Source organism: Sapajus apella, unplaced genomic scaffold (genome assembly GCF_009761245.1).
Source record: "Sapajus apella isolate SASKATOON/1434 unplaced genomic scaffold, GSC_monkey_1.0 scaffold10, whole genome shotgun sequence".
Lineage (NCBI taxonomy): Eukaryota > Metazoa > Chordata > Mammalia > Primates > Cebidae > Sapajus > Sapajus apella.
Window position 1 is genome coordinate 32707400 of NW_022436950.1, and position 19741 is coordinate 32727140.

The window sequence follows — 19741 nt, forward strand, 5'->3', positions numbered from 1 at the left end:
GCCCACTACATTTCAATTTTCAGCTGAAGTTACTACTTTTTGCACCTGTATTCTGCTTCTACTTTTTTTTCCCCGCCATCCTACAAGGTCTAGGATCAGCATGTGATAATGCATCCCCACCCATAAGCCCTTTCCTCTGCAAAAGTTGCTTAAATATGACAAAGAGTAACTGTGTAGAAAAAGACCACCTTTTGTTTGCAGAAATTGTCATGGTGAGGAAACAAAAGGCTTGGCTAGAGTCTTGGTAAGAAATTTCATGAAACATGGTAGCCTCTACCAGGCTTACGTTAATTTAACAGGAAATAAATTATTTTGTCTTGGCTGAGAACTCTAAAAAAGAGAGAGAGAGAGAGAACTCTAGACTTTAAATCTAACACTTCTTAATGTGATGATCCATTCTATAAAGTGTCGATATACAACTAAAAAAGGCTGGATCTTCCCAAGAACCAATGTAAATCTGTGTCACCCATAAAAACCCCACACTCTTTCTCTGCCCTTTGCACTTACAACTAGATAGGGTTGCCTCTTTACAGAGCCAATAGAGGTCCAGAGCCACAATGTAGATCAAATCCCAGGGCTACCATCGACTAGACGTAAAAACTTAACATTCAAGATCTAACTCCCCCATCTCAGTTTCATCATCTGCAAACAGGGATAATAACTGTAATATGGTTTGCATCTGTGTCCCTGCCCAAATCTCATGTAATCCCCAATGCTGAAGGTGGAGCCTGGTGAAAAGTGATTGGATCATGGGAGAGGACATACCCTTTAAGTGCTGTTTTCATGACAGTGAGTGAGTTATCACAAGGTCTGGTTGTTTAAAAGTGTGTGGCACCTCCCCCTTCTCTCTCTGTCTCCTGCTCTGGTCATGTAAGACGTGCCTGCTTCCCCTCACCTTCCACTATGACTGTAAGTTTCCTGAGGCCTCCGCAGCCATGCTTCCTATAGAGCCTGCAGAAGCAAGATCCAGTTAAACCTCTTTTCTCCATAAATTACCCAGTTTCAGGTATTTCTTTGTAGCAGTGTGAGAACAGACTAATACAAATAGTAACTATCTTGCCAGCTGCTGTGAGGACTAAATGAGTTAGTTCACGCAACGCACTTTGGACACTGCAGCACACACTAGAAACGTGTAGATTATTTATATTAAGTTGATTATTAGTGTTATTTTGCCTGGATTCCAGGTAACTTTGTTATTTTGCCTGGATTCCCTGCTAACTTTGTCTGAGCTAAAATTTTTATCCTTTTGCTGATAATTCTGGAGGTGAAAACCAGCTCTGAACTGCCATTTTAGAAGCTTTAGTTTACAAACATACACCTCCTGGCAAATTCTATAGCTAGTAGGTTTGATAGCCCCTTCTTACCCTGTAAGCCCCTTGGCTATTACTGAAGTCAGGAGAATGGAGAATAAGTCATATAGCAATCAAATCTGGTATTGAATACCTCCAAACATATTCTTAGTTCCAGGATCTTCATTAATGTTTTGACATACTTATTCTTCTATTTAATCTTTACTATTTAAATATTCTGAAATATTTAGGTACAGACGATACATTTAATAATTCCACACACATAATCTATAGCTTATACACATAAGAGCCCTAGAGGCAATATTGTCCCTATTAGCAAAGGAGAATGATAAGAACTATGGGCTAAAAGTCCAGAGTCCTGCGTTCTAAGGCTCAACACATCCTAAGGCGACCCTGGACAAAAGAGTCCACTGCTAAATTTCTAGGTCTTTATCTGTAGATGGTAAAATTTGGTACAAACTCTGTAACTCTACAAAGTATGTGTCAAATTAATAGCTACATTTTCAGAGTTATTTTGCTAAAAAGTGAAGTAAAGCCCTTTGTTTTCCAGACTTCAGATTCATGATACCCTTAGTCACCTGGAACATGGCTAGCATCTAGGATACAAAGCAAAAAAGGCTGCTGAGTCCTCAAAAGCTCTATCTTCAAGGCAGGGCATCTCTTACACTTGGCCAGAGAAGACCTCAAGTCTTTATTTAAGGTTACTAACCCATGACTTAAATAAAATGCTACTAATTTTACTTATTTCTTATTCTGGCTCTAACACATTAAAAAGAAACAAGTAAGAGTTGGGCTGATACAACAGTTTCACTGAGGGCAAGTATGACATGATAAGAAAACAGTCACAAAGGCTATCATATTGCTGATTAAACAGTCAAAGCAATAATTTTGCCTATTAAAAAAGTAAATTACATCTAATATATTCTATCCAAGAAAAAATGTATTTAACATATTATAGAGGATTTTTTAAATGGCACCTTTTTAAAAAAGTTGTACTAAAGATATATCAAAGTCATATAAAACTTATATCAAGAAATAGATCATGAATATACCAAGGATATACCAAGGAATAAATTTTAGTTATCTAGAAAACTGACTTAATGTGTAAAAATCCATTCCCAGAAACCTGTATAAATGAGGTTTTGCAATATAAGACCTTTCAAAATAGGCCTTTATAGGTTTTAGGTGATGGGGAAAAAATTAGGTCAAAATGTACATAGTTGCAGCAAACACAATTGTGTTAGTGAAGTCATGATAACTCTGAGTAGTTCTTAAGTAGAACCTTACTATATTTTCAATCAAATGCTTCCATGAATAGTAAAATGGGAAATAACAGACTGTTTACAAATCCCTACAGCAGCCATCAAAAAGGCCAAGACCAGAATCAACTTAGAATATTTGCAGAAGTTGTTGATTATTACTGGTCATGTAATAGAAAGTATACTTTGTCGAAGGAATGAGACACCCATTAAATGCCTATTATACATGCCAGTCCTTTCACATACTGTACCTCCATTAGCCCTTCCATCAATCTCAGTTTACAGTTTCATAAACCAAGGCTCAGAGTGGTCTTATGATTTCCCTTATGTGGCAGAATCAGAATGTAAGTCAAAATATGTAACTATAAATCTAAAACATCTACCACACCACACTATTAATTCACTCATTATACAAATATTGACTGACCCTCTACCTTGTGTCAGGCCCAGTTTTAGGAGCTGATGGGCAATGTATTTCTTTTTCCCTTGTTCTTTTCTCACTTCATTATCTCCTCTTCTTTAACTTTCAGACAAGTACCTTCTTGTTTACTGTAAGAAATCATCCATTCAAACCTGTACTCTCATTCCACATGTACCAAGGTCTCCTTTGGTACATGGTTTAATACTTAGCTTTAAATAAATATGAATCTAATCCTTTAAAGTAAATATGCTCCTCCTTTTTAATTATGCTAACTTTTCAAATTACTACCATGACAACATTGGACAACACAGTGCATGAGAAGATCAAAACTCTATTCCTGTAAGGATCACAGTGGCCTGACCAAATTAATGCAGTCCCAAGGGAACTAATTTATACTAAAGGAGATGCTGCTTCACCTCATAAGATTTAACCTTACATTTCTGAAATCATTAATCAGTGAAAATAAGCAATTAGCTTCTCAACATACAGAGAGTAACTATGCCTAGGGAAAAAAAAGTCATCTAGTCCATCCCAAAAATGAATATGAGATTTGAACACTCCAGTGAACGTCATGCTTTGCTCAAGAGGAGATTAGTGCACCCTTTCTGGAGGACGATCCTGAAGTACTTCATCAAATCAAGTACACACTGGCCCAATAAACCAGCAACACAGCCACAAGCCATGTTATAATATATATGTATAAATCAGGATGGATAAAGCCCATTGGCCTATACAGCCAATGTATATGTATAAATGAGCTCTAGCCTTCCTGATTTATACATATACATTGTAATATGGCTTGTGGTTGTGAAGAGCCACAGGGAATCTACATATCTTTCCCTGGGGCATGAAGCACTTAGGGATACAATATAGGATACTCTGCCACAGTTAGATATAAAGATATACACAGTTTTACACATAGACCTTTAAACATTGTATTGAATAGAGAGACATAGCATAAGACTATTTTTATGAAATAAAATTACATGCCCACAAACGATATATTTTAAGAACACATATAATAAAAAGATCATGTAAAACACCTTAGATGGTGGCCTCATTAGGATATTGGCAGGGAAAATAAGATGGGGACTGGAGATTATAGATAAAGATAATAAAAACATTAAATAATCTTGGGGCTTTGCTCAGATCAGTGATGTAGCATGCCATGAATAAGAAAGACAATTAACAACAACCCTCTGTACCTGAAGTTCACTGGAAACTCAAGGATTATCCTTCATAGTCACCAAAACATACGATTTATAAGCATTTGACTTCTTTTCTACAGTTCTTCAAAGTCAATGGAGAAATACCAATTTTTGGCCAACATTTGTGTTACATATTAAAGAAGCAATAAGCTTCATGTCATAATCACAAAAACAAAAACAAACAAAAAAACTCTTTCAAATCTATAAACGCAGAAGAAGAGTTTCTGCCGGCTCACAGGTAACACAGGAGAAAATAACTACAGTTATTTATAAAATGTTTTTGGATAAAATCATCAAAAGGTGACCCATTTTGAACAAAGACTATGGCCAAAGAGCCAGTTTAAACAACTTGCCCTTATTATACACAGGTGCCTGCTGTGCATGCTCAAAAAGGGAGTTTTCAATCAGATTTGGATGATAGACATGTTAAGAATAACAAAATATAATAGTAATCACAAATGATTATAGAATGATATGGAAGCCATCAGCATGGTATTGCATGCTGATGGTTTCTATCTCATTTTTATACACTACCATCATTCCCAAAATTAAGGCAAAAGGAAGTTGGCACATTTTAACATTATTCTTCCCAATGCAATCAGACACAAATTAATTTTTGACATCAAAATTAATTTTTACAATGACCTAACATTTTCTGTAAAGAAGACGCTAAAAACATATTTGTGTTACTGCATTTAAATTCTAGCCAGAATGCTAAAATATTTTATCACATTTCAATGAAATTTTAGAAATAAAACTAAATTATATTTAACACATTGGTTTTATATTTAATAATGGGTAGGTATTAACTGCTCTCTTAGTAGATGATATTATCATCAATTCATCTGTAAAACATACTAAGACAGGAAAAATCCGGCAGAATTCAACCTGAGATTGCAATCACCTTGCAGAAAGTTCTTATAGACTCAAAATATCCTTTTTCAGACTATAAAAATCTCCTACTGTTTAATAGTACTGGATACTGGCAGGAAGAAACTATAAATAGCTTCTTATATGCTTAAAATACAGTATTTTTATGTATTAGAAAAATTATTTTTATAACTTTCCACTCTTTTCTTGAAAAATGTTCTGTATTCTTATTTTGTAATCTAAGTAAATTCATATGAAGAGAACTTTGGCTGTTATCTTTGGGACAATAGCAATGTCAGAAACCAATTTCCAGGAGGTGTTGATAACTGAATGGAGTAGCCTGATGTTCAGTCTCCATGGGTGAGTTGCTTTTAAGTGCAAAAACTGAAACCAGGGGTAAAACACTACAGAATGACAGAAAAAAAAGTACTTGATAGCAGTCAGCATAGTTTAAGAATCAGCTACCTGAGGCCTGGAAGTGTTCAGGTATACACCAGAAGAGCTTTCAATCGGGATAAGAAGAGATTCAAAAATCAGCTAGGGAGTTAGATTGCCTGACTTTTAAAGATTTATGTAACCCCAACATGTAATAATAAAAAGGAAGTTGACTTTTAAAAAGCTACAAGTTGTTCTTGAAAACAGGAAACAAATACACAAATAAACATGCAATTGTTTTCACTGAGGCGTCACAATCAAAGTTCTTTTCAACTCAGTAGCCTGTATAAATCCCTCCAATTCAAACATTACACAATTAAACGAGACAAAAGAAAAAGTGAGTGGCTCACCTCTTAGCCTTCTTTAATATCCTGACTTTAAACATAGAAAAACACCTAAACCCAACTTCCAAAAAAGAGGCTGGACTATGTTTTCTTCAACAGTAAGAAAACTTTATCTTCTACTAAAAAATAAGTAATTAAAACCATAAGGTTGTGACACTCAAAGCCATACCAGAGTTGGCAGATAAGAGAGGGTGATTCAACAACAGTGGATGAAAACACTGGCCAGAAAGTATCTCCCAGCTAACCAGGGACCCCTCTCACAGGTGGACTCAGAGGGAGGTAGATAGAGCTCAAATTTTGATTGCAGAAAAGCATTTTGATTGCAGACCCTGTATCATTCACTGCTGAGGTAGAAATAAACCTTACTAATATACAAGGTTTTGTTTCTCTCCTGAAAGCTACTTTTGAGCACCCATTTTTCATGAATGTATTATCCATTAACATGGCTAACTACCTACATGCCTGTGCTACACACGTGTGGAGTAATATCTAGGAAATTGTGTTCTTTTTGTACTTTGATAGTCATATAATTTAATTATTATTTACCAGGAAGCTGCCTTCAAAGAGACAAAAATATTGGTTTTCTTTTGCTTCCTATATAATGTGGCTACATGATAACAGATATAATGCAACAACGAGTACGAAATCTTGTACACTGATATTAGTATCTGATCAACACAACCAGGCATTACGCAAGCCTTATAATCTGGGCCTTACAGGAAGATAGAATTTTCTGCATAAAAAATAACCAATAAAAATAAATTTTCAAGCAAGTCATGCAACATTTTAATCCTAAAAAAAATACTTCCAAACAGCATATATTAAGGAGAGAGAAACTCAAAAAAAGAAAACTGTAGTACTGGTATTGTTCATGGTGCTGGGTACAGGAACAGTTTGCTTCCTTTAATCCACCAACCTGGAAACCTTGTCTCAAACTGCTTTTATGAAAAATATCTAATGGTGTCTTGTAGTTTGTTCATTTTTTCATAGTTCACTGAATCCAAAGCATACAAAGAACCCAGGAATTCAAAGCTGCATGAAGACAGACATATTATTTACTTCCAAAAGCACTGGTGTCACTAAATGTTTACATTTAGACATAAGAACATTACTGATTTCACAGCAACAGAGTTAATGAAACCTCTCAAAGGAGAGATCACATGCACATTTTTAACCTCAGCTAAGGTATCAGCAGCATTCATTTTTGCAGGTTATAAAACTTCTGGCAGTTAAAGCTGTGTCAGGTTGAAATACCAGTGAGAAAAACATGCAAAATAGCTAAGCTGTATCAACAATTCATCACTTGTATTTATCCAGTAAAAATTCGCTATCAACCATTGAATGGCCAGCTGAAATACATGGATGCTCGAAAAGTTATTGTCCCTCACCACACCCAGAAGTACCTCCTCTGTGTAGCTTTCCCTGATCCTACCTTAAAATGCAGCCTCCTTAAATGAACGACATCTTATTCTTGTTTCCCTATGAGCTAGCACAGTGCACAGGGAGGGCAGATTCTAGCAATCATATAAAGAAACCCTTTGCCATTGAACAGCTTTTAAAGAGCAAACATTTTTGGGTTGAGTATTAGCTCAGTGCTTAATGAATAAATATGAACAGTAATAAGGAAGAGCCTCAGACACTAGTAAGTTTCCAAGAATTTTCAGTTTCCATTGTGTAGGATGAGTAACTTCTGGGGATATAATGTACAGTATGGTGACTATAATTAATTATACTATATTGTATAACTGAAATTTGCAAAGGAAGTAGATCTTACATATTCTCAGCACAAAAACAAAAAAAGACAACCATGTGAGGTGATGGATACGTTAATTAGCTGGAGTGTGGTGATTTCACAATGTATACAAAAATTAAAATATCACCTGTATACCTTAAATATGTACAATTTTTATCTGTCCATTATACCTCAATAAAGTTGAGACAGGGATATATAAGAAAATCAAGAAATCCTGGGGATTTATAAGAGATATAGTCTATCTATGCTGTGAGATCCTTCTGGTCACATGTATTTTAGTCTAATTTATTGGATGTGTGAACTCACTTGGGCAAAAAATAAAGGAGGAAGAAATGAAATGTGCACTCTACAATGTGTTAGAGATTTCCATCTTCTTATTTGAAAGATATTTCTGTAAAACAGATAAATATATTTGTAATTATATTAAAGGACTTGAAACTTTCTATAGAAATGTTTCATTTTAAAAGTCAATACAGGCCAGACTCACGCCTTTAATCCCAGCACTTTGGGAGGCCAAGGTGGGTGGATCACCTGAGGTCAAGAGTTCGATACCAGCCTGGCCAGCATGACAAAAACCCACCTCTACTAAAAATACAAAAATTAGCTGGGCATGGTGGTTGGTGCCTATAATCCCAGCTTCTCAGGAGGCTGAGGCAAGAGAATTGCTTGAACCTGGAAGATGGAGGTTGCAGTGAGCCAAGATCCCACCACTGCACTACAGCCTGGGTAACAAGAGCAAAACTCCTTCTCAAAAAATAAAAATAAAAATCCAATATAGATTATTTTGTTTTTAAACACAATCTAAATATTATATTAAGGCTCATGTATATCATCATGGAAGAAGAAATAGAATGAACACGTTAAAGAGTACACTTTCATAAACAGCCCATAATAAACCATAGTTAGTATTCTTATTTGTGGATTCTAATTTATAATTAATTTTAAAAGATTAGGAGAAACGATTCTAGATGACTATTCTAGTTTAGTATATGAATCATCCAAAAAAATGGTTCTAAGATAACACAATTCTCATTGGCAACAGATGACTACCAAGAGTCCTAATGAGCCATTTCATCTGATGTCAAGCCCTTACTTCTATATACATCTATAGGGGAAAGTTTAATAAATTATTTTTTGGGCTAAATTTGTGCAGTGAATAATAGTACTCAAGGCAAGGTTAAAACATAAATGATATAAATATTTTTATTTCTGTAAGGTTCACCTTTGTAGAGCTTTTCAAATACATTTTCAGTCAGACTTCTTTATCACTGAAAAAGGTCTGCTATGGTTTGAATGTACGGGCCCTTCCAAAATTCATGTGAAAACTTAAGCCCCACCTATGAAGAGGTGGGATCTCTGCAGGGTGATTAGGCCTTGAGGGCTCTGCCTTCATCAATGAGATTAATTTGGCTCTTCCACATGGCTCTTCTGCCACATGAGGACACAGCAACAAGGCACCATCTTGCAAGCAGAGATCCCTCACCAGATATCAAGCCTTTATCTTGAATTTCCCAGCCTCCAGAACCATCAGAAGTAAATTTCTATTGTTTACATATTGCCCAGTCTATGGCATTTTGTTATAGCAGCACAAACGAACTAAGATGATGTCTCAACTCTCCAAAGCTTTGACAATGGGCATTCCTAAGTCTGATCCTGGCTCTGTCACTTACTAGTTGTGTAGTTCTGTTCACCTCTCAAAGCCTCCATTTTCTCTCACTCCATGCCCCAAGTCTCTTGCTTACCTTCAGGCATCCACACTCTCTTCCCCTTCAAACCTTAAACCAGCTTTAGGCCTTAGTTGAGACATTTAACTCCACAAACATGTAGCTCCCTATCCATTTCCACCTCTAATCTGGGTTAGGCACCCCTCCTATGTGGGATAAAAGCATCCCGTATTTTCCCTATCACAGTACTTCTCAGACTGTCATTAAATGCCTACAGATTTCTCTTTCCTCCTCCATTGCTCTACAAGCTTCATAGGAAGCCCTTCTAGGGAAGGGCTCCTCTAGGGTAACTTTGACAGTGTCTGGCACTCAATAAACATTTGTGAAATAATCGTTCATGAAAGGCTTCTGTCAATGGAAATCTACCAGTCAACTCAGAGGTTAGAAAGAACTTTATGCACTTGGCTAATACAGAGGGTCAATATTTGAAGTCCATTTAAGAAACACTTCTGGTCATTTGCAAAACCATGGTGGTACATATTAACCATTACACTATTGAATGTCCTGCTACATCAGGCATAAAGGGATAAATTCCTCTTTGACAAGGAAACTTTATATCTCTCGACAGATAAACTTCTTATATCAGATGATGAAAGTTACACAACCCACTATCTTACCTTTCTCATGTAACTGTCAGAAAAGTACGATCTAAATTCAGCAACTACTGTAATTAACTTATCTCAGACACTTGGTCACATCTAATTCTCTCTGCTTTTCCATTTTTTGTCATGATTAAATTCTGTTGGAATTTTTATAAGTTACTTTGTCTTTGTCTTCAAAAGACCAAGAAGTGCTCTGAAAAATGAGTCAAGTTCTGGTTTTATTTGCCCATATTCTACATTGGGGTGGATACCTGCAAAGGGTCTCCTTTTATTCACCAGTCAAGAAATAGTCTCCTGACTCAACAGAGATGTCTTTTATTTCCTAGATAAGATAAACAGTGCAACATCATCCCGTTGACAATTAAATTCTTTTGATTTTGCTAGAAATTCGTAGTTGCCATATTTTTTTTTTCTTCTGCTAGAGACTACAGCCACAGGGTCCTCTTTTCTGGGAAATCCCAGTTTTCTCATCTCCCAGAACCTAGAAAATTTAAATCTAGCTCCCGTGGCCCTCCTCATTTTCTCTAGCCTGGTGTTTGATATTCTTCACTCACAATAATTATTGTCAATAGGCAAGGAGGGGTAGGGGCAGGCAGAGGGTAAACATCCACTGAATTTCACCACCCAAGAGTTATGCTAGATTTTGTTCATCTATGAAAATCAAGAATCAGTAGGTAAGTATCAATGGTTTGGTTGTGATTTTATTTTTAATAATCCTGTTATTATGTTTAATTGTGAAAGTCATTCTCAAACCATTTTGAAAGTAGGTCACATAAACACCCTAAATAAATAGAATTAGAATCTACTAAAATTTAGATAATATTTCTTTTATTTTAAATTTTTTCAAGATCTTCTGGACCTGATCTACCAGCATAAAGATGAGTCATCAAAAGCAAATGATAATACCCAAGTCATTCAATATAGGTTTAACTCTTCAACCAGAAATGTCTAATCACCCTGATCGGCGAAAATATGGCAACAAAAACAGCTACCCAGCACTCTAGAATTAACATGTTCAGAATTAGACAGGAAAGGGTGGCTTCAGGAGAGAAAAATCCACAGCAACTCATTCCTTCCAGTACTGGAAAGCTTAGAATACTATCAGGCCTCTAGGACATATAAAATGCAATATTCTACTACATCATATTGCACATGGGACAGTGGCAATCAATATTTACAGCAACTTTGGGGATCTCTGCCTCTTAAGATTCCTTATCATACGCTTTTTTAAAACTACCAAAATAGTTCCAATCTTCTGAAAGTACCTAAATGCAAAAGAAACCACAATCTCTCAAAATAGCACTTGAAAATTATAGTATAAGAGACAAACAGTTTTACCCATTAACAAGCAGCACTTAATGCTGAATGCCTCACTGCAATAAGTAAGCAGTAAGTGAATCAGTATTTGTTTGCTAAGGATGCCACAAAGTACCACAGACCGGTAGCTTAACCAACAGAATTGTATTCCCTCATAGTTCCAAAGGCTAGAAGTCCAAGATCATGGCGTCAGCAGGGCTGGTTTCATGCTGAAAGCTCTCCCCTTGGTTTGCAGACAGCCACTGTCTGTCTCACTGTGTCTTCACATGGTCTTTCCTCCAACACACTTTCTCTTTTCTCCAAACTTTCTCTTTTCATGACAATAGTCATATTAAATTAAGGACCACCCAAAAGACTTCATTTTAACTTAATTACCTTTTTAAAGACTTTATTCCAAATATAGTTACAGTATTAGGTACTGGGGTTAGAACTTTAACATATGAATGGGGAGGAGGAGACACACAATTCAGAGCATGACAGACGATTCTGCTCAACAAACAGCGTTATTTTCAATCCTATTGGGACCTTCTGTGTTTTCCTTATATTGTTACAAATTGACCAAAACAATTCCACTCTTTTTCTCACTTAATATGAACAGATATGCAATCATCAGAATGAGATTCAGCTCACTTGCAAATTGGTAGTCCAGTGCTGTGACCACAGCAGCCACGGTGAAGGAGCCTCTAAGCACACAGGCCATGCTGGAGTCTCTGCATGTGACTGGATCTCACCAGGACTCATGTTACTCAGCAGTGAAATGGGGATAATACATCTTCCTAACAGGGTTATCAAAGGAACTTAAATAGGAGACTATGGGTAAAGGGCTTGGCACAGTGTCTATTACCATAATAGAAAGACTTCCTTCCGTAGATCTCTTGAAACTGGGAAGTAAAGCATTTAACCTATGAGTTAGCAGCATCATAAATCCCGAGACTCCTGAAACTGAAAGCAATGTTCACATCATCTCTAATTCCTTCGGACTAAAGCCCACAGTATGTGCCCAGCTCTCTGCTGTAGAGCTGAGACTGGAAGTCTTGACTCCAAATTCCCAGGGCTGGTGCCTTCCCTGATTCCCTCTCTGAGACATAAGAGAAATGTCAGTAGTGAGCATGATGGGCTGCTAGTTGGAGAGAAAAAGACCAGCCAATTTGGGTTCAGCATTCACAGAAACTTAGAAACCAAGACGTAAGACAGGGACACCACAGCTCAGGCTGGTACAGCTCAAGGTGCCTGAAGCTGTCCCAAGCTACAGCTCCTGGCTCCTATCCTGGTCTTACTCAACCACAAGAGAAAAATGAAGCAGGAGGCCTGTTTCTTCTCCACATGTTTCTTCTTACCACCACACTTAAGTTCAATCTCCAAATCCACAGAACTGAAAAAAAAAAAAAAGTTTGGCCAAATGAAGCAGAATATCCCCTGTAGGATCCAGGGACTCCCAACAGGCAGTTTGCCGCTGTCCACAGCTTGGTAGTTCTTTCAGTTCTTTCAAACAGGGAGCCTCACCAGTCCTGACTCACACCAGGAGTTTGGTCCTTTCGGGCTCCCACACCTCTGCCCACACCTCTGCCGGCCACTTCCCGTGGAGACCGCGTCTTTCTTCCTCCTACATCTTTCAAAGTCTAAAGCACCTGCTGTGGGCTCTTCGGGGCTCTGCCAGTATGCCCTTGGCATTCACTTCCACACACTGAAGGCAGCTGACTGTAAGTGCCTGAGACCCTGGGCCTGAAGGCTTTGTATTCTACCCAGGAGGAAGTAGTAAAAAGTTACTGCCCCGAGAAACAGACCTCAGCCAACAACAGACTGGCAGTTGGTGGACAAAACTCCAGTTCCATGCCTCTAGGTCGGACAGCTCTCTGGCATGAGCCCACAGACTCCCAGGGCTCTCAAGTGAGAATTCCAGCTGCCCAGAGGAGTACACAGCTTGAGAACTCACCTTCCCTAGCTCCCTCCTCTTCCCTATCTCACTTCCCCACTATCTCAGTTATTTTCTGGAATCCTTGCCTCAGGGTCTGCTACTAGGGAACCCAAAACCAAGGCAGCATCCTGTAGGACTCCCATGGAATCCCACCTTCCCCAGGAAACCTTTTCTCATCATCAAGATCTCTCAAGTGACTTTCTACCATGTTTTAACACTGTTCGTATACACGGTAATCTCTTTTCTAGACCATGGGCTCTTGAAGAGGAGAAATTCTTTCACAGGGCTCTGAATTCCCTCATGTTGCTCAACACAATGTCTTATGCAAATGAGAAGCTCAATAAATGTTTGTTGACTGAATGAAGAATGAATTAACCACGCCAGTCAGCAAGAAGGTTGGGCTCTGTATTTCAGCTAACTGAAGCTACATCAGTGTGGCTGTCTGCTTCTTTCTGAAGTACAGTGTGAACTGCTTTTAACGAGCAAATTACTGCATGCATGTATTTCTTTAAATCAGCATTTTCTAGATATTCATCTTAAATCAAACACCTGATTCCCAGAAAATCAGAAAAAAAATTTTTTGTCCTAAATCCAAAACTACCTTACTCTCCAAGTTTTGGGTCTACTCCTCAGTTTTAGGAGTCAGTCACACAATATGGATGTCTTAAATCAATTTCACCCAGAGTTCTCCCTGGGCATCATTCGAGATGAACATACAAAGATGTGTCACATCCCCACACTCTCTCGCTGGAGTAGTGTTCTATTAGGAACATGCTGCTGCCTTTTTAACCAAGAAGGTATTACCCTTGATGCATCCTTAGAATTCTTCCCTCTCTGTATCAGACAGGGGCCAAAAGAAACACAGGGATTTCACGTCACAATAAACAGGACAGCATGCTGCAGGCCTGGGTGTTCACCTTGGACCAGTCAGATGGCCTGGAAACTTACATATCCACATGTATGCAAAAGGCTGCAAGCTGTGTCATGTTCTTTAATGGATGTCTGGTGAGCAGCTCTGGGAAAACTGGACAAGTACCAAGTGTCTTGCAAGCATGCTTTCAACTCAATGGAAGCATGTTATCTGAATTCCCATTGCTCACTACCTTGAGCACATATCAACCCAGGGCCTGCCAAATTGTCTCCATTTTTTTTTCTTCAGCCCACTCTCAGAAGAGAAAAGATTACATAGTGTACCCCTCCCTTCTCACTTACTGAAGTCAGAAAAGGACTGACTGAAACCAAAGGGAAGACAGGCAGCAATTTTTATGACTTGAGCTGCTCTCACCAGATCATAAGATCCATGAGATCAATGACTCTTCTCCTGAATACAGAATCCCCTAACATCCCAGTGCAGTGACTGCCTCAATGAGGTAATAAGAATTCATTGTTAACGAACATGTGTAAGCATCACACATTACTTCATCTAATTCTTGCAACAACCTACAGCTTCAAAAGGAAACTAAAGCTTAAGATGCTTAGAATATATCCATACAATGGTATATTACTCAGCTACAACATGGATGAACCTCAAAACCTTATGCTAAGTAAACGAGGCCAGTCACAAAAGGCTACACATTGTATGAAATGTCCAGAATAGGCTAATCCGTGAAGACAGAATGCAGATTAGTGCTCATCAGGGGCTTAAGGGAGTAGGGAATGGGAAGTGACTTCTAATGGCTACAAGGTTTATTGGGGGGTGATGAAAAGGAGGAAGAGGAGAAGGAAGAAAAGGAAGAGGAGAAGGAAGAAAAGGAAGAGGAGGAGGAAGAAAAGGAAGAGGAGGAGGAACAGGAGGAGGAAGAGGAGGATGAGAAGGAAAAGGAAGAGGAGGAGAAGGAGGAGAGGAGAAAGAGGGAAGAGGAGGAGGAGGAAGAGGAGGAAAAGGAGGAGGAAGAAGAGGAGGAAGAGGAGAAAGAGGAGGAGGAAGAGGAGGAGGGGAAGAAGAGGAGGAAGAGGAAGAAGAAGAGCAGGAAGAGGGAGGGGGGGAGAAAGAGGAGGAAGAGGAAGAGGAAGAAAGAAGAAAAGAAGTTAAGAAACTTGCCCAAGATCATAGTTACCCATGCTTTCAACCATTATGTCGCTCTGTTCATGGTTATTCTCAGTAAACATTTGCTGAAAACACCAGCAAATATAATTATGGGTAATTTAGGCTTTGGCATAATTCTAATCACACACAGAGAAGAGAAAATCAATTCTCAGACCTTCTGAGACTTCCAAGGCCTGACATACATTAAGAACTGTTGATCTGTCAATCATACCTCAAAAATGTAGATAGTAAAAATCAAAATTAAAAATATTTAAAATGCTTGTTTGACACCAAAAAAAAAAAAAGAAAGAAAAAAGAATAAAATGTTACCCTAGTGATCTTTTTAAAACCTGTAACTTGGAACAATGGTTATTTTAGAGAAAAAACTAAACAAAATTTTAGAAGAGGAGCACCCTAAAAGGAGTGTAATTAAAGGACCTCTAAGGCCATAACTAGAACCTTTGGGGCTAAATAAAATAGAAATCTGACCATGTCTCTTTTATGCTTACTGCCATCCAGTGGCTCCCCACCCACGCTCCTCACCGTGGACCCCAGTCCTTCATGACCTGGCTGCACAGCTGCTTCCTCTTTGATCTCTCCTTATTCTCCCACCATCTCCTGCCCTACACTGCACTCAGGTCATAATGGACTCTGTCCATCTTGAACATCCCACATACTCCTCAGCTCTGGCTGTCTTGCTGTCCCAGCTGTGCAGAACCCGCAGCCTTCCAGCAGCATGTGGTGGCACCTCTTTGACAACCAGGGCTCAGCTCAGGTTCCCTCCTCAGCCAGGCCTTTTTGCTTCTTCTGACCTTCTAAATCACGCTGGACACTCCACCTGCAGTCCCTCTTCTTCCCATATGTCTTTATGTGGTGGTCCACTGTCTGCCTCTTCCTCTGGAATGAAGCTCTAAAAGGGGAGGCACAAGTCTTGTCTATCTGATTCTCAGCAACATCAGCACCTATAACAGCCAGAGGCACATAGCAGATGCTCACTCAACATTTGCTGAACAAATAAAACACACAGCGCTGCCATGAGATGCCTCCGCAAGCCAGATGCAAACCAGGCTCTCCTCTCAGGAACTCCTGTCATGGTAGTCCTCACAAGGTGGACTTCTGGGCCTGGTGAGGTCACACTAACCATGCAGATTCTATGGCCACCACCTTTGTGCTCATTCCTCCACAGCCTGAGCCCACATACTTATTTACCATACACCTTTTCCCTCCTCTGATAACTTAACACCTTTGCCTGTAATGTGGCAATGATCATCCTATAGTGGAAATGAGGTCCCTCTTTCCTCAGATCTTTTGGGTCCTCTATTGCTGACTTAAACATTCTCTTGACTCTCTACCTTTATTCTAATACATATCAGACTTTTTGGTTAATTCCAGACAGTGGAAGTCATCTAAACTAGAGCCCACCCTCAGCAATTCAGCTCATATTCTAACACAATTCCCTCATCTCCAGTTCATCATGCCAACCTTGCACACTCAGGTTGCACTGAGAAGGCTCAGGAGAGCATGGGGGAGGTATTACATTAGCCCATTCTCATGCTGCTAATAAAGACATACCTGAGACTAGGTAATTTATAAAGAATAAAAGATTTAGTGTACTCATATTTCCACATGGCTGGGGATGCCTCACAATCATGGCAGAAAGTAAAGGAAGAGCAAAGGCATGTCTTACATGGTGGCAGGCAAGACAGCATGTGCAGGGTAACTGCCCTTTATAAAACTATCAGATCTCTTGAGACTTATTCCTATCATGAGAACAGCAAGGGAAAAACCCACCCCCATGATTCAATTACCTCCCACTGGGACCCTCCCATGACAAATGGGGATTATGAGAGCTACAACTCAAGATAAGATTTGGGTGGGGACACAGCCAAACCATATCAGGGGAGACATCACATGAGTGCAGGTCTCATGGCCTCTCTCTCACTGCATTTGGTTACCCCTTCAAAGACCTCCATTTGCCCCCAGTTCATAGCTTCCTCTTGACCTCATCTCCCTTCTTACCCAGATTGGATCCTGATACTTAACTACCCAAGTTATTCATGAGTATTCAAAGAGCTTTGCCTCCGTTGTTATTCTTCTGTGCTACCAGAGAGACTCAGCCCTGGGTGCACACTACAGTCTGCCTCCTTCATTCACACACTGCTGACAAAGCACTCTAATTTTAAAAAATAATAACAATAAATGTTTAAAATACCACCAGGAAGAAATACACAAAGACTAACACATAGCATATGATTTCTAATGAAGGTTGCTCAAAAATTCTTGAACTTGACCTTGATGGGCTTCCTCACCCATTCTTCCCAGCAATTTCATCATCTTCCTCAAGCCCCAACCCAACCTCCCTCTCCATCCCAATCCCTCTAGTAGATAACAATGTCTCCAAGAAGATCTTCAGAAGTGCTTTTTTTCAACTCTATCCTGTCACCTCTAAATCAGTCTCCACCTGCACACACCATATGGCTTCACACCAGTGCAGGACAACCTGTCCTTCCTGGTTCAAAACTAAGCTCTGACCTTGTGCTTCGATCTCATTCCCTTCGGTCTCTACCCAGCTCTTGCTCTATAAATTATCTCCTCTCTCCTTTCTGTATCTTCAACCTGTCACTCTTACTAGCTTTGTCTCTCAGTCTGCCAACTTGCTCTGTTAACTTGCTCTGTCATCACTAAAAAGACCTGGCTTGACCCCAATGTCTTCTGCTCTCTTTTCTTCTCATGCAAACCTCCTCAATGGATATTTGCTGCCTCCACATCATCTCCTCTCAATCACTCCTAGCCTATGGTAACCTGGTTTCTGTCCCCTCTCATTTCCCCCACCCAGAGCTTCACTGAAACTGCTGCTTTCCAACCACCAGTGACGGCTCAAATGGTAAATCCAAAGGGCAAAGTTTGCCTCTTACCTCAGTAGATTATTCTACAACATATGCCAGTAGATCATTCTACTGCAGATGACACTGTAAATCACAACTTCCCATTTTGAAATTCTGTTTAATCACTCTCCTGATTGTCCTATTTCTCCAATTCCTCCTTCTCAATCTCCTTCATGAGTTCTTCTTCTTATCCCCCTCCTCTGACCTGTTTTCCCAGCTTCTCTCCCCTTACTCTACTTATCCTCCCTGGGTAACCTCATTCACAGCCATGTTGATCATTAACCTTTAAGTAAAAACAGGTCCCATGTCTACTATCTCTAGCCATCTCTCCCCTGAGGCTATATCCAGCTACCTCCTAGACATGGCCTCATGTATCTCCCAAAGCCCCTCAAATCTATTATGTCTCTTATGATGTCACATTTTCTTCTCTTCACCATTTAACCTGTTCGTTCCCTGGTACTGCCAATTTAAGCTAGACATCGCCCTTCACCCAGCCAACCAATCAAGGTACCTCTGTTAGCTTTAATTATTCTCTCTGCATCCACATGGAGCAATCCTAATAATTTTTATCAACTGAAGATGTATTGAAAGCATTCCCTCTCCATGCCTCTTAGCACTTCCTGGGAACAGGATCTCTGTTTATTCTCCTGACTTGATTTTTCAGTCTAGGGAATAATGACCCAACACTTGAGCATGAAATACCAGAACTTCCATGAGCTGAGCTGTTTCTAGGCTTACCTCTCCCAACTCATCTCCCTTGCCTCAACCTTGTCATTTATGAGGAAGCTCAACAAAAGGCTCATGCTCCCCTAACACCCCATACTGCAACATGGCCTGGCCTCTTCAGACACATTATCTCACATGCCTAGAACACACTTCAAGATTTAGCTCAAGCATCACCTTTTCCAAGATGCCTTTTCACACTCCTCCAGCCTGAGAGCTGCCTCTCCTTGGTGCTACCATAACTTTCCATTTTAACCTCTAGCACATTTCATACTCTTCTAAAATTATGTATTTGTCTATCAACCTTCCCCCAAGTAGACTCCAAATTCCTCAAGTCAGGGACTGCTCATAATAGGTACTCAACTTGACTCCTTTGCATGCTAAATGTTACTGATAACTTCTGGCACATTTCCAGACCTCTAAGTACCCTGGCCATCCAATATGACCCTTTCTCTGCCATGTGCTAATTGACTGGGAGGCTCTGCTATGGCTGTGATATTTTATTCTTCAAAATACACAGCAGTGTGGGTTGCAATCATCTCGCTACAGTTTGAAATAATGGTCTCCACCAAAGTAAGAGTTAAAGGAATTGAAGGCTGGAACTAAAATTAGCTCTATCTTCCACTCAACATAGTGTAAGATTTGGCAAGACAAGTCTCTTAGGCAAGTAAACTGCTGACACAGCACAGTGAAACGTAACTCAACTACAGAGGAAAACCTGCAATACCTTTACACAGGCAATTCTGAGTTCTGCTGATTCATTCTGACTTAAAGCTGCAATAACACTTGAGCAAGGAACACCCAAGCTGACTTTGCATTTTTTTCTGCAGAGCTCACAGAATTTCGCATACAAGAAATTTAAAGTTGTTCTTTATGATCCTATGCAATTTCTCAAATATTGGTTGTGGTCACCTACATTATAGTGTCTGATAGTATTAACCGATCTTTT

General features: G+C 39.3%; 1 protein-coding gene across 10 annotated transcripts in view; it reads right to left on the reverse strand.

Moving 5' to 3' along the window:
- Positions 1-19741, reverse strand: part of ADAM23 (ADAM metallopeptidase domain 23) — a 197685-nt gene that overhangs the window by 142790 nt on the left and 35154 nt on the right. The window lies entirely within an intron of this gene.